This window comes from Callithrix jacchus, chromosome 7 (assembly GCF_049354715.1).
Source record: "Callithrix jacchus isolate 240 chromosome 7, calJac240_pri, whole genome shotgun sequence".
NCBI classification, from domain to species: Eukaryota; Metazoa; Chordata; class Mammalia; order Primates; family Cebidae; genus Callithrix; species Callithrix jacchus.
In genome coordinates this window covers 118,224,682-118,240,356 of record NC_133508.1, presented here as the reverse complement: position 1 = coordinate 118,240,356, position 15,675 = coordinate 118,224,682, and the positions used below count along the sequence as shown (strand labels likewise).

The 15,675-nt window shown below is 37.1% G+C and overlaps 1 long non-coding RNA gene across 4 annotated transcripts in view; it reads right to left on the bottom strand.

The window, feature by feature from the left end:
• LOC118143002 (uncharacterized) overlaps positions 1 to 15,675 on the bottom strand; it is an 81,975-nt gene that overhangs the window by 22,279 nt on the left and 44,021 nt on the right. For all 4 annotated transcript variants that reach the window (XR_004727012.3, XR_004727014.3, XR_004727013.3 and 1 more), the window contains one exon: positions 8,645 to 8,776. This is a non-coding gene — a long non-coding RNA (uncharacterized LOC118143002). The remainder of the gene's footprint in view (positions 1 to 8,644; positions 8,777 to 15,675) is intronic.

Below are 15,675 nucleotides of genomic sequence, written 5' to 3'. Positions count from 1 at the left end.
CACTCCAGCATGGAAGACAGAGTGAGACCTTATCTCAAAAAAGTAAAATAAAATAAATTTTAAAAATCTCAGGTATGAAATATTACCAATGTGGACTCCAGAAACAAAATGTTCGTTTTGAGTAAACCAAGGGTAAGTTTTATAACTTAATTTTTGCATAAGCAGAACTTACCATGATGATAATATACTTTCCTGACAAATCATGAAAAAGCATGGGAATGTTTCTGTGGTGGGTGTTTTTAATGGAAGCATGTTCAGAGTTCACCTGCACACTGTAAGTGTTACTAATATTATTAAGAACTTCAAATTTAGCCACCCCCAAATGACAAAACTAATTGTATTCATGTAGTTTTTGCCATTTGCTATACTGTTTTAAGCTACACAAGCTACACTTGTATTTCTCCATTAAAGTTATATCTGTAGGACTAAAATATTTCGTATATATTGTTACGATTATTCTTCACGAAAAGTAGGAGGCCTAGAATATAATTTTCTATCGTTTACCAGACTACTGGTAAAAACTAGCCCCACATATCATATTTAGCTCAAACTGCTTCTGTTAGTCATTTACAATTCTTATCATTTGTAAATATTTCTGGCTATTCTCAACTAAGCTCTTTCGAAGGGCTTTTCTATTTTTTTAAAACTCTACCTGCCTACCGTGGTTATTTTGCTTATAATCGTTATTTAATATATGTTTATTAGGGGTACCTTTCAAGCAAAACTACAAAAGCTTTTCTTTCTAAATACTTTTTGTGTTTTTAAAAAATCACTATGGGAGACTATGGCAGTAATGTAGTAAATTTTGGAAAGTCCTCTCTTGAACTTATTTTTAGAACAATTTTTAAAGCATGTAGGCAAATAACTTTTGTTAATTATTCTATGTTCTTTTTAAAGCAAAACACATATTAAATGCCCCAATCCTTCAGATAGCCACTGACTCTCAAGGGATTCTGGCTAATTCTAAAAGAGTCTATTGGTAAAAAAAAAAAAAAAAAAAAAAAAAACAGCTTAGGATGAATATGTGACTGTGCCACGGTCACATCTGATGGTCCATCAAAAATGGGTTCGAAATGACAACTGCCCTGGAATAAATGGATTGCTTAGGAGGAAAAGATGTTTGAGGTGTATAACCTCTTTCTGTTTCAGTTCTAACATAGTTACAAGAATTACTCAGAACCATAATTTTATGGTAATGTTTTGAATAACAGTTTCACCAGGAAGCATTATTATATAGTTTAATTACTTAATTAAATAAAACAAGCACATTTAAGACTATATTTTACAGAATAAATGAACATTAAAAATGCATATACTTAAAACATAATGTGTTTTATTTGCTCAGAAGGCATAAGGAACAAAGAGGAAAACATGAATTACGTGGTAGATAATTTAACACAGAATTCCAAATCTATCGTGTTGCACAAGAATATGACTTTCTTACCCGCTACATATATGCCTAGAATTTTTACTTGTAGATTATTTAATCATATCATAGTAAGCGTGTACAGGTGTGTGTATTTTAACTCAGTTGACCCTTACCATCTAAACTGTTACATTAGATATATAATGAGCTGCTAACGTTTTATATTTTTCCCAGGCAGTTTCCAGTGGCAGCTGATGATAGCTTAAATTGCAAGTAATTTTCTGATTTATTATACCAAAGTCACATCTAGTATTAATCTACTTGTCTGATATAAATATCAGGAAAGATAAACACCTAATGGTATTAAATGCATTGGTAACTGATTATTAAAGGAAGATAGACTGCAGGAACAGAATCCATAAACATACACGTCATCTCAAACATTTTTGGAATCTACTGTAGATAAATTTCTATGGCATGGTGTACTTTTTGTATTACCCTTAGAAAAAAAGTATTACAGGAATGGTGATGCCATAAAATGGTGAAAGGAGATCTTGTAACTGTCAAGGATGGTGTAAATTACTTGTGATTTGCACACTGCTTGATTCAGGAGCAAAATATTTGCTATCAGTCATAAAAACAAAAGTGGGCTTAGAAAGTAAGGCCTTGGATTAGAAAATTCAAGTGAATAAACAATTATCTGGGTTTGAAGCATAATTGAAGGTTCAAGCAAAACATGAGAAACCCAGGGAGGCTGTAATTATGAATACATGTGCTAGAGGTCTTCACTAAGTATGCAATGAGGCATTGCAAGAGAAGGAATGAAGTCACACATGTATACAGCCCTGCTAGTAGATTTATTTCCTAGCCTGTTATCTCTTGTCTCTTCCCAATTCTCTTTGATTGGGTTCATTCAGCAGATATTTTCAAGAAGCTACCTTATTAAGGCAATGTTCTAGCCTTTGGGAAGTAAGAAACTTAAACCAGCAAAATTGCCGTTGTTATTTTTTTGTTTTTTTGAGATAGAGTTTCGCTTGGTCACCAGGCTGAAGTGCAGTGGCACGATCTCTGCTCACTGCAACTTCTGCCTCCCGGTTTAAAAGCAATTCTCCTGCCTCAGCTTCCTAAGTAGCTTGGACTACAGGCACAGTCTGTGATGCCCAGCTAGCTAATTTTTGTATTTTTAGTAGAGATAAAATTTCACCACATTGGCCAGGCTGGTCTCGAGCTCTTTACCTCATGATCCACTCACTTTGGCCTCCCAAAGTGCCAGGATTACAGGTGTGGGCCACTATGCCTAGACAAGATTTCTGTTCTTATGGGTTTACATGAGAATTTCTCAATCTGAGTACTACTGACACTTTTGCTAACGTAATTCTTTGTTATGGGGCTAACTTTTCCATTTGCAGGATGTACAATAGCATCCCTGGCGTCTACCCACTAGATGCTGGTAGCACCCCAACCAAGTTGTGACAATCAAAAAATGTTTACAGACACTGCTAAATGTCTCTTAAGAGACCGGATTGTTCCCAGTTGAGAACCACTGAGTTTGACAGTAGTGAGGAATGATAAGCAGTGATTAAACAAATAAATAATGTAGCTTCAGATAGTAAGAAGCACAACAATGGGATAGAGAGTTACTGGGAGTGGTAGTGGAAAGGAAAAGAGTATTTCTAGAAGGTATACAAGCTGCTGGAAAAAAACATCTCAAGGAAAGGAATCTTTAGAAGGTACTGGATGATGTAAAGGTCTAAATAAAGAGGTTAATGGCAGGGGAACAGCAATGCCAGGGCCTTGGCTATGAAGAGTCTTTGGCCAAGAGAGGATTCTCTATCTGCTCAAAGTTATACTGGACAAGGATGCAAGTCAGATCAGTCTGCTTCCTGATGCTGCATTCCTTGCATGGCCTTCTATTACTTTATCTTAAGTCAAGACAACTGCCACTCATATATCATACAGTGAAAATGTGGCAACTTCTGCAGGTGAAGCAATGATCTGATTCTCTTGTCAAGACACATTAGTGATTGCTTATGGTTAGAGGGTCTGGGAAAGGGATAAAGTTGATGATATTAATGGAGGTATTGTCAGAAAACATAAATTTCTCACTACAATAACTAGAAACTTAATATGCAAAATACTACTGTAATGATCTAAGTCCCTTCCCCTTTTTCCTTTCCTTCCTCAGAAATATAAGCCTTCAAAGACTTTTTTTTTTTCCAAAGAATAAGTCTTACAGGAAACCACGCTGGTTGGCATAGTAATATGAAATTAGAAAGGAAATCTTTTTATCCGATAATAAATCTTCCTAAAATATAGTATTTCTCTGACACCATGAATTAAAATATGTGTTGACAAAGAGATATTGCCTTTTACACTAGGTAATATACTTATTATGGATTTAAGGTTTGTACATAATATTAAGTGGCCCAGACAGAGAGATTTCATTGAACTCTTGGGAAAGACTGTAACTTATATTTCCTGCTGACTTCTGTTTTCCATGGTTCCTTATTAAGATTTATGGAATATTTAGTCTTTGATTCTTTAATTATAGTTGGCAGGTATCCCCGAAGCTGTAAAGCAATTAGGAAACCTACAGTTATTTTCTTAAAACAGCACCACTGGTGGATTTGATTTTTTCTAGGGTGTTTATCTATTGCCTTTCATTTATCACACTAGATGGATACTTGAAGAATAGCATCCTATCTGTGATCAATAATACCTCAAGGCCCAGTAGGAAACCAAGAGATTATACAGGCAAGTTTATTGCACATGGGATTTGACCATCAGTGGTAAAGTTTAATGCCTTACAATATAAACTTGTCTATATACTGTCTCTATAATTGGGGCCACCTTGCTTTTGTTTTTGCTTTTTATTGAGATGGAGTCTCACTCTGTCACCCAGTCTGGAGTGCAGTGCCGTGATCTCGGCACACGGCAGCCTCCCTCTCCTGGGTTCAAGCCATTGTCCTGCCTCATTTTCCTGTGTAGCTGGGACCATAGGCACATACACACCACCATGACCAGCCTATTTTTTTTCTATTTTAGTAGAGATGGGGTTTCACCGTGTTGCCCAGGCTGGTCTCAAACTCCTGAGTTCCAGCAGTCCGCCTGCTTAGGCGTTCCAAAATGCCTGGATTATAAGTGTGAGCCACTGCGCCTGGCCAAGCCCACCTCATTTTTAAAAGCAACTACAAATTTAACTCTGTGAATACTTGAGGCTTTTATTTATCCAGAGATGGTAAAATGTCCTGCAGTTTAAAATCCCTTAAAGTGGATACACTTCTTCCTACTTTATAGAATTTGTAGACATCTTACAAACAAAAAAAAAACTAATATATTCCCTTGGCTAACTCTGCAGAGGTCCTTTAACTCTTTTTATTTTTAAATTCAGGAGGGACTTTAATCATCTTCAAGAAGGCATAATGTTTAGATGCTTTCCTTTTTAGAAGAGAAATTTAGCTCAATTCATCTTTTTTAGTACTTGCTATTTTTATCAATATCTTAGATTAGGCAATATTTGACATGTGATAAATATTTTCAATGATGTATTCATTTATTCAAGAAACATTTATCACTCTACTCCTATGTGCTAGGTGCTGGCTATATGCTGGTGAATAAGCATATGGTCCCTTCCCTCATTCAGTTTACAATCTAGCAGGGAAATTTTTATTCATTTATTTCTTCAATAAATATTTATTGTATCAGGCTTACTTCTGTTTGCACAATGATAAATAAGACAGGCAATGTCTTGGATTTGTAAAGTATGTATGCAGTTAAGAAGCATTAAAGAATCAACAAATAAATACATAATATAATGCGGAGAAATCAAAGCAAGTGGATGATGGCAGGTAGCTTGGCGTCTGAACTTCTATAGGTTCTACTCTTCTGTAAGTTCACATATTATATAAAATCACTTTTATTTTAAAGAGTAAATAGGAAGTATGGAAGTCAAAATAAATTGTCTTTGATATTTACAGCTGCTTGACTGTGAAAAGGAGAAGTGATAGAGTGATATAGGAGATAGATACATGGCAGCAAGTAAGCTATTTTAAATATGGAAGATCCTCAAACACATTTGAAGGTAAGTTAAGAGCGAGACAGTAGCGAGGGAGACATTGAAAATAAAATAAAAGAGAGGCGATTCCTGGAGGCCAGATCTTTGAGACGGAAAGAACTCACAGAGATTGTAAGGTGCAGTTGTTCATAGGAACTTTCTTTCATCCATTTATTCATTGATGTATTTAATCGTCACTCATTTATTCAAATATGTATTAGGCAATATGGAAAAATAAATAGTATCTCCGCCAGTACAGAACTTACAATCTAATTTGTAAAATAAGGTATATGGCTGAAACAATCTCATGACTCGGTATATGCCCAAAGAATATGAATCATTCTACTATAAAGACACATGCATGTGAATGTTCACTGCTGCACTATTCACAATAGCAAAGACATGGAATTAACTAAAATGCCTATCAGTGACAGATTGGGTAAGGAAAACATGGCACATATATACCATGAAATATTATGCAGCCACAAAAAGAACAAGATCATGTCTTTTCAGGGAACATGGATGGAGCTGAAGGCTATTATCCTTAGCAAACTAATGCAGGAACAGGAAAGCAAACACCGCATGTTCTTACTGATAAGTGGGAGCTAAACAATGAGAAATTATGAACACAAAGAAGAAAACAACAGGCACCCGGGTCTACGTCATGGAAGTTGGTGAGAGAAAGCAGAGGAGCAGAAAAGGTAACTATTGGATACTAGGTTTAATACCAGGTTGATGAAATAATCCATACAACAAACCCCCATGACACGTTTACCTACACAAACCTTTAAATGTACCCCCAAAACCTAACATAAAAGTTAAAAAAAGATATATGGCTGAAAAATAACTAAAAATACATGATGGACTGTAGTAACAACTACTGGTATGTGAATTCAGAAGAAAGGATCTCCACAAGATGAAGTTGTAATCCATACAGAGTGCTGTGTACCTAGCATTCCTGGCTTTTCACAGGCACTTGATGAATGGGGGCGAGAGTCATTATTCATGGAGGAAGCTGCACCAGTTTAGCCCTTGAAGAAGTAGTTGTGAATATAGGAAGAAAGTGCAAAACACTTCCAAGCTTGCCAAAATAGCATGAGCACATGCAGAAATAGCAAGTGTTTTTGACATTGATGTTATAGGTTATATTGTGTCTCCCCAAAACGATACGTCCCTGTACCTCCAACTGTGATCTTATATGGAAATAGGGTGATTGCAGACCTAATTTGCCACGGTCAGGTCACACTGGAGAGGGATCTCAATTCTACATGAACTAGAGTTCTTATAATAAAAAGAAAAATACACAGGGAGAAGACAGCCAAGTGGCAACTGAGACAGAAAGCAGAGATGCATCTACAAGGCATGGAATGTCAAGGATTGCCAGCAAATGCCAGAGCTAGCAGGGATAAGAAAGGATTTCTCCTCTACAGGTTTCAGAGGGAGCGTGGCTCAGCTAACACCATGATTTTGGACTCCAGGCCTCTAGACCTCTGAGAGAGTAAGTTTTTCTTGTCTAAGCCACCCAGTTTGTGATACTTTGTTATAGCAGCCCTAGAAACTGATCCACATGATGTATACAATGTTGCAGGTATTTCTTCAGCTGTATTTAAAATATGGTAATGTTATCTTTTAAAAATTTTTAATATTTTATATTTCGTCTGAAAATACATTCTATCTGACTAATAGGAAGAAACTTTTTGAAACTCTGTTATGTCACTTTTTTTTGGTTTTTGTTTTTTCTTTTTGTTATGTCACATTTTATACTAGTAACAAGAAAAGAAGCACCTTTAAATTCAATAATATTATTATGAGACTATGTGACAGACTTTTAAACCTATGGTTACAGTAAATATTTTTAAAAACCAAAGAAAGCTTATAACATAATATTAAATAATAAGGGCGGCTGGGCGCGGTGGCTCACGCCTGTAATCCCAGCACTTTGGGAGGCCGAGGCGGGTGGATCACGAGGTCAAGAGATCGTCACCATACTGGTCAACATGATGAAACCCCGTCTCTACTAAAAATACAAAAAAATTAGCTGGGCGTGGTGGCGCACGCCTGTAGTCCCAGCTACTTGGGAGGCTGAGGCAGGAGAATTGCTTGAACCCAGGAGGTGGAGGTTGCGGTGAGCCGAGATCGCACCATTGCACTCCAGCCTGGGTAACAAGAGCGAAACTCCGTCTCAAAAATAATAATAATAATAATAATAATAATAAGGGCAGATACAAATGTATACATGTTGATTATATTTAATGTATGCACCCAAACTCACAGACACATATAAGAATGGAAATGGATGAATAGGGAGATACAGACTGGAAGGAACTATGACAAAATAATGAGAGCGGTCATGGCTGTTTTGTCTTTTGTCCTTGAAAATAAATCTAGAATGATTTCGTAGTCTCTGGGAGGAAAACTTCTCATCAATTCAAAAACAAAGAGTTAACTCTTTTTTCTTCATAACCACAAATTAGTTGCTAATGTAATTTAATGCATGTGTGCTAAAGCCCAGCTGATGCAGGGAAGACTAGGAAAATCTACCTACTGTTTTTGACCTCGTATATATTATATTCAGTAATAGCTGAATAAGCATTGGTTTTCTGAAAACAAAACAACCTCCCTTTTACAAAGGCAGTGTGAGTTTAGAAGTGCAGGCAGCATTGGGAGAGTTTTGGTGTCCTCAGAGCTGGGGAGTCACCCAGCTATAGAGAGAGACTCAATATCAGGCGACGCTCTGCTGAGATATCTCGTCATTCCCAAGTGTGGAGTTCCAGCTATTTTCCTGTGCAAATCGAGAAGGGTGTGGAGGGCAGAACCCAACTTACCTTGAGGCAAATATAAAAGGCCCTTGCTTATATACATGTGGTGCGTTTCTTTGCTGTTTTTTCTATTTTTCTGTGTTATTTCTTGGTCTATTAGTGAGATTTCTGAGAATAACATGTACTGAAATGTGTGATAACACACCATGTACAGCACAGATAGACATTAACCAGTTAATTCAAGAATATATAAGTGGTTTTTTGTAAATTTCTCTACATCTAGCTGTCTTGGTAATGGATTTTTGGCCTATATAACATGTTGCTATGATTTTTAAAGTCCAGAGTTAAAATAATTATAGCTCTAAGTTAAATTCAAAGTGTATTCAAAGAATAATTTGGTTTTACAGGATGAAAAGACTGGATCTTTGAACTCATCTAGTGGACTGTATTTCACACATGGTATACCTGAGGCATAGGGAGGTAAAGTAACTCCTTAAGTTTTCTTAGAAAGTTTATGTCAGCTCCAGGATGGAACAAAGGCCTTCTGACTCTCAGGTGACGGGTTCTTTCCATTATATCATGCTCCACGATGATGATCTGTCAGAGATATTCAAGCACAGGCACAATGACTGTCAGTCAACCTGAACCTAATCCACTAAGTTATGCTAATTCCCATAAAAACTAAGATGACACACAGCTAAAGGAATCCCCACTAGGATTTTGTTCATATCAATTTGCCCATTTATGGCAAATTCATCCTGCTCTTTGGAATCTCTTTTGTTCTCTGTATGCGATTCCTATTGTCTGTAGGATTAAAGGAAGACCAAATGAGGAAAACTGGAACAAGAATGAAAGGGTGCTCTTTTCTACATGAGCTATTCTGTCTGTGATAAGTATCCATACTAAATGAAATGGGGGAGAGAGGCCGTGCCCTGACATCCAGTAAGTTTCATCAGTATTGGTGCTAAATGGAGAGAGGGTCTGCTTTTAAACAGGTCAGAGGAAAAGGAAATTTGCTTGTAGTACAATTCTGGTAACAGGGGCTTTTAGTAGTCTAAAATAATTTAGCAAATGGAAGATTATCGTGGACTCAATGAAGCTTAAATGTAATGAAAATGTGAAAAATAATCTACTGGTTTGAATACCCAATAACTGTTATACCTATTATTTTAAGATTTGATTTTTTAGAAATGCTTAAAAATATTCAAAGATGACAAAAATCTTTGGTTTTGTTAGGAAAATTGTCTTTTTGATTAGCGAAGGTAATACCAGGGAGAGAAATTCTGTGGGGAAGAAGCTGCTATCAAACTGCCAGCTGGAATATCTGCATAAGTAGGGTCTTTTGTTTAGTAAGCAGAGGACCAAGTCTAGGAATGAGGGAAAGGAGGCAATTTGGGTTCTCTCTTGGGAAAAAAACGTTCCTCAGATGCTTTTTCCTTTGGTCTGGGGACTGAAGTTGATGTGTAGGAGTGTTTCCACCTCGGCCAAATTTCTGCCAGAGTTACTTTCTTCCCTAATTATATCTTTCATGTATAATGTCACACCCATTTAAAATTCTTCTGTGAATCTCTATATTTGAAAGCCTAAAATTGTCAGCTTGCCATTCCAGACCTGTCTCACCATTCAAGGCTTCTCTCCCATGGCCACCTGACATTGAATTTCATACATACGAGATTCCTGTTGCTCTTATATGCAAAGTGGTCTCATACTTCAGTGCCCTGCGGCACACATACTTCTTCCAGGCATGCCCATCAGACTTTTTCTGCCTACTGACACATTTTCAAAGTACTGTTCAGTTGCCTATGTGGAAACTTCCATTATCCATTCAGAAAAGTCTTTCTTCCTTTATGTGTTTGTGGCATTTGTACATATCGCTGTAGATAGAGCCTATGAAAAAAGACCAGTTACGTCTTTTTTCAAACCTCTATACTAAGTGAGTATAGCCACTAGCTCCATGCTTGACACGTAGTAGGTGGTAAATGGATGCTTTAAGAATTAATGAATAGAAGAATGCATACACTTGTGGAAACCCAACCCATACACAGAAAAATATGCAGGAGTAGGGGAATGCTGTATGCTTCCACAGTGGATATTTGTAGATTCCTGTAATAATTGCTATTAAGCTAAAGGCAACATCAAAAGTAGTCTCAAAATTAAAAAGAAGGCATAGCTGAAAGGAGTATTAAGAAAGTAGAAACAGCTTTCTTGCATCTTTGTCTTGAGCAAGATTGCAAGGGTAAGATAGAATTACGAGATGAGTGTTTGCACTTGACTCTCAGGCCTTTTTAAGGTAAGGAAAATCTCAGAGGCAATTGGTATAATCATCTTTTGGGGGCATTATGATTCTTCTTTCCCTGCAATGGCTCAAACCTCTAAGTTCCTCCCTAGGTTTACTGGTCCCAATAACTGGGTTCTAAACATGCTCTACCTATACAGAAGTGTCCTTGACTCTAGTAGAATAATCCCTGAGGAACAGATAACAGAATTACACCCACTATCCAAAGCCTTTCTTCCTAGGCAAGCACATAGAATTGTTTTGCTCAGATGACTGCCTAAGAGACTGAAATTAGATGATATCATTTGGACATCTTTTGCTTCAAGTAATAGAAATTCTAGCTAAAAGTCACTTTACTCAATAGGGATTTACTTATCTCATATGCGAAAGAGTTTAAAAGTAGGCAAGCATTAGTGTGGCTGTTCTAATATGTCAAACACAAAGGCTGTCCCCCACTTTCTTTCATTGCTGTCTTCTAGGTGTTGGCTTTTCATCCTGGCCTCATTGTTTTACTGTATCAAGAAGCTGCTTCAGATTATCCTGACTGCTTTGGAAAGTAGAAAACTGGAATACTATTTGTCTATGCTAGAAATAAAATCTGCTATTTCTCCTAGCTGCACTAATCAACAGTAGTGCTGTCATCTCCTGGCAGCTTCCAGAAGCGTAGACACAGACCTCGAAGACAGACATATAGAGAGTTTTGCAAATTGTTGTATTTTCTGTTATGGTTGTTATAGCAAAACGAAGCATAGAAATCTGGACTTTTTATACCTCAACTAGCATGGAGCCTTAAAGAGAGTAGGTCTATGATAAATATTCTTATGTAAGTTCATTTTCCAAACATAAGAGATAATATTGACTGTTATGCAGACAAGACATGATTTAAATGTATTTTAAAAAGTGTAAATTATATATCAGGATAGAATTACATGTAAAACAAAAGTTAGGTCTGAACTGTTTGTGTTAATATGACAAAAGTAACATGAAATTTGTTTTAATAAAAAAATTTTTAAAAGTCTTATATCTCTTTTTCACTTTCAATTTTCCAAATAATTTTCAAGATCAAAATCTAGTCACTGGTTATAACAAAGTAAAATAAATCAATAAAAGTGTTCCAGGAATTAGCCCTCAAATTTAAGAAATTTCCTTTCCATTTATTTTATGAGAGGTTTCTGGGAATACTAATGAACACTGGTGGAGAGTCCCTTTAATTTCTCCCAGTGCAAACATGAGACCTCACTTTAAGGCTTCCCCTTTACTCTAAGAAGGCGTGTTTGTTTTTTTCTTCCTGCAGAGACAAAACTGAAAGTTAATGGCTGTTCACAGCTTGAAAGAACAAGACCTTCACTACTTTGTCTTTCCTCCCCAGAGGTAGCCTCTTGGTTTGGTAAATTGAAGCTTTAACCCTAATGATTTTTTAGAATTTGGTTCAAAGTTAAAGGGTAGAAAGGCAAAACACAATAGGCTATAATTTTTTTATATGTAAGATATTATAGAATTATAAACATATATTATAGTAGTGAAAGTTATTCTGTTCCCCATAAACAAAATCACAGAAACAAGATGATAGTAAATATCTCATAGTATATGCTCACTGTAGAAATTTTGAAAATTTCTTGTTAAGAAAGCTAAAACAAATATTTTTATAATGATAAATATGAAGGCATTTAAAAATCAATAGATGAGGTCTATGATTCTTGTCTTGAATCTGGACTGCCCTTACTTAAAGAATGCTACGGAAGTGATGCTGGATGACATTTTTTTTTTTTTTTTTGAGACGGAGTTTCGCTCTTGTTACCCAGGCTGGAGTGCAATGACGCGATCTTGGCTCACCGCAACCTCTGCCTCCTGGGTTCAGGCAATTCTCCTGCCTCACTCAGCCTCCTGAGTAGCTGGGATTACAGGCATGCGCCACCACACCCAGCTAATTTTTGTGTTTTCTAGTAGAGACGGGGTTTTACCATGTTGACCAGGATAGTCTCCATCTCTTGACCTCGTGATCTACCCGCCTCGGCCTCCCAAAGTGCTGGGATTACAGGCGTGAGCCACCGCGCACGGCCTGGATGACTTTTAAGGCATGAGAAGAGGTCGAGCAACTTCTGCTTGGTTCTCTTGGTATGTGTAAGGCCGGTTGCCTCGCCAGGAGTTAAACGGACACACCCATCCCTGCTCTCACCTGATAACTGCGTTATTATTCTGAGCACATTACTCAGCATCTGGCTTCTCCACATGAATTCTCCACACTTACCTCTGCTACTGCACCCAGATCTATATTCAGCACCAAACTAAGTGCTCAACCCCCAGCCCGAGGCCAAAAAACACCTCCCAAAACTTGCTATGCTTTGTTTCCCCAATAACCAACCAGGTCCCCCGCCAGCCCACCTACCAGTAGTCCCGCCCACCTACCAATGGCAACTCACCATACCACGCCCTGTCTCCCTGTAACCAATGAAATCAACTATGCTTTGTTTCCCAATAACCAATCATGTCCCCAGCCAGCCCACCTACCAGTAGTCCCACCCACCTACCAATGGCAACTCACCACATCCAAGCCCTGTCTCCCTGTAACCAATTAAATTGCCTGTGCTTTGTTTCCCAATAACCAATCAATCACCTCCACTCCCCATAAAATCCCATGCCTTGAGAAGTCAAGCGGGACTTCTCTGGCCCTTTCCTGGACCATAGAATTTTGCTTGGGAGCTGAGTAAACCGGCTTCTCATTTTCTTACACTGGCCCCAGTTTCCTCATTTTGACTCAGTAATAGACCTTACAGTATGCTCACTTTGGGGAAAGCCAGCTGTCATGTAAGAAGTGTAACTACCTAGAGACCTCCATCATGATGGGTCACATGTAGGAACTCTGGCCAGCATCAACTGCCAGGCAAGCAGGTAAGCCATCTGGATGTTCAGCACAGTCAAGCCTTCAATGACTGTAACCCCAACCAACAGCTGACTACCAACACATGAGGGACCTGAGGTAAGAACTGTCTGGCCAATCCCTTCCTCAATTATTGACACACGTCTCATGAGCCCATTCAAATATCTGTCTTAAGTTACTCATTTTAGAGTAATTTGTTCTGAAACAAGGCCATTAAAAATTTTAGTTGTTTAAAAATCAATTTTATAAGAAGGACAAGCTGTGTATCTGTGGCAGAAATGGTTTTTAGATATACAGTTTAATTCCAGGGGAGTATTAAATCTTCAAAGTAGTTATAATTTAGCCATAAAAAAGAATATTTTCTGTTTTTTGTGCATTCCCTATGTCAGATAAGACAGGGCAAGTGTAAACATAAACTCCTATGAAGAGTCTTTTTTCCTTTAAAGCTAATTTAAATAACTTATTTTTGAAGTTTTTGTCTAACTTCAGATATTGTTAGGCAAAACATAAAGTTGAGCACAAGTTCTAGAGAAAAATATTAGACAAAATGAAAGGTGATGAAACTTCTTAGGATATAGAGCATTATGAAAGTTTCAGAGTCATTGGTCATAGAAAGATTTGTGGGTAGTTAGAAGGGGAGAGGTCAGAATTAATGATGTAACTCTGTGAATTATCAGCAAAGTATGGTCAAAGCCATAAAAGCAAATAAATTCTTCAAAGAAATAAATGAAAAAAAGAGAAAAGTAGATTATAATCAATAAATGTAAATCATGGTAGGGATTTAATAAACATTGGTTTCAGATGTCAAAAATTGAAGAGAGCTCTAAAAAGAAGGGAAAATTTTGGAAAAATCTTTTTTTGCATCTATAACATTTTTTCCCTTGTTTTTCCTTTGCCTTACCTCATCTTGTCACTGTGAATTCCCTTTTTTCTCCCTGTTCCTTCCTGAGTTTCTCTCTCTTTTTTTAAGCACATCCTTTCTGTATGATCTTATCTCTGCCATTGCTACACTGATGACCCAACATTGATAACTCTATCCCACACTGTTTTCTTAACTCTATGACCATATTTTAAGCCATTAAGAGGAAGATCTTAATTTCAACAGGTCAAAATTCAAGCTTACTAGTTTTTATTTCAAACATTTAAGAACTTGTAACTTTAAAAAATCTTGATTAATGGTAAAATTGATTCCATGATCCCTTGTATTTTTCAGCCTCTTTTAATTGTAAGCAGCAAAAAATTTAACAGTATATAAAAACAGAACATTAAACAGCACATTAGAAATAAGGGTTTTTATTTCGCTTCTTTTTCTCTCATATAATGGAAAGTCTGCAGGTTGGGGCTGGAGCAGCATGTCTAGGTCACTAGAAAAACTCACTCTCCTCCTAACTTCCTGCTCTGTCATCCTGATGGTTACAAGACAGCATTTCACTGAGAGATTTGATTATATCAATGCTCTTGTCCAAAGGAACAGACAGAATATTTCTCTGCCTGGAAGGAAAGTGAAAGGTGAATGTGAAAGGCAAACTTACAAGGAGAGCAGATCTAAGTTGGAACTCTTTGTAAAACATTCTAAAATCTCACCCAGTAGATGTTTGTTTACAAAATTTGACTATAAGAATAACCTTAACTATAATAAGAGAGTCTTCAGAAATAAGTAATTTTATCTGGATACAAAATCATCCTTTCCAAAACAGAGTTCTATAGGTTGAGAAGATGATGAGAAAGGATACTCACAGACAAAGATGTTTCTTCTACCCAGTTCAAGTCAGAAACCTATAAGTCATTCTTAAATTTTCCATCTTCCTTAAATCTCCTACTTGGGATACTTTTTCTACTCATCCTTTATTCAACAGGTTTCATCAGTCCCCCATCTGCTATTATAGACTTCCTCTTTTCATTTTATTGCTGTAGTGGGTTGAATTGTAGACCCAAAAATGTGTGTCTATGTTCTAATTTTTGGAATCTGTGAATGTCATTTTATTCAGAAAAAGGGTCTTTGCAGAAGTCATTAAGTTAAGGCTCTTGAGAAGAGGAAATCATCCTGGATTATCCAGATGGGCCCTAAGTCCAATGATCCAGGTGTCTGTATAAGAGACACATGGGAAATATGAACAGCAGAAGACGAGAAGCCCATGTGAAGATGAAGGCAGAGGTTGGAGCAATGTGACCATAGTCAATAAAAGCCGCAACTATCAGAAGGTGGAGGAGGCAAGAAACAGAGGCTTCCAGAGTCCCGGTGCCCTGCCAACACCCTGATTTCAGAATCACTACCTCCAGAACTGAAATAATTATTTTTTGTAGTTTTATGCTATCAGCTGTGTGGCCGGTTATTACAGCAGG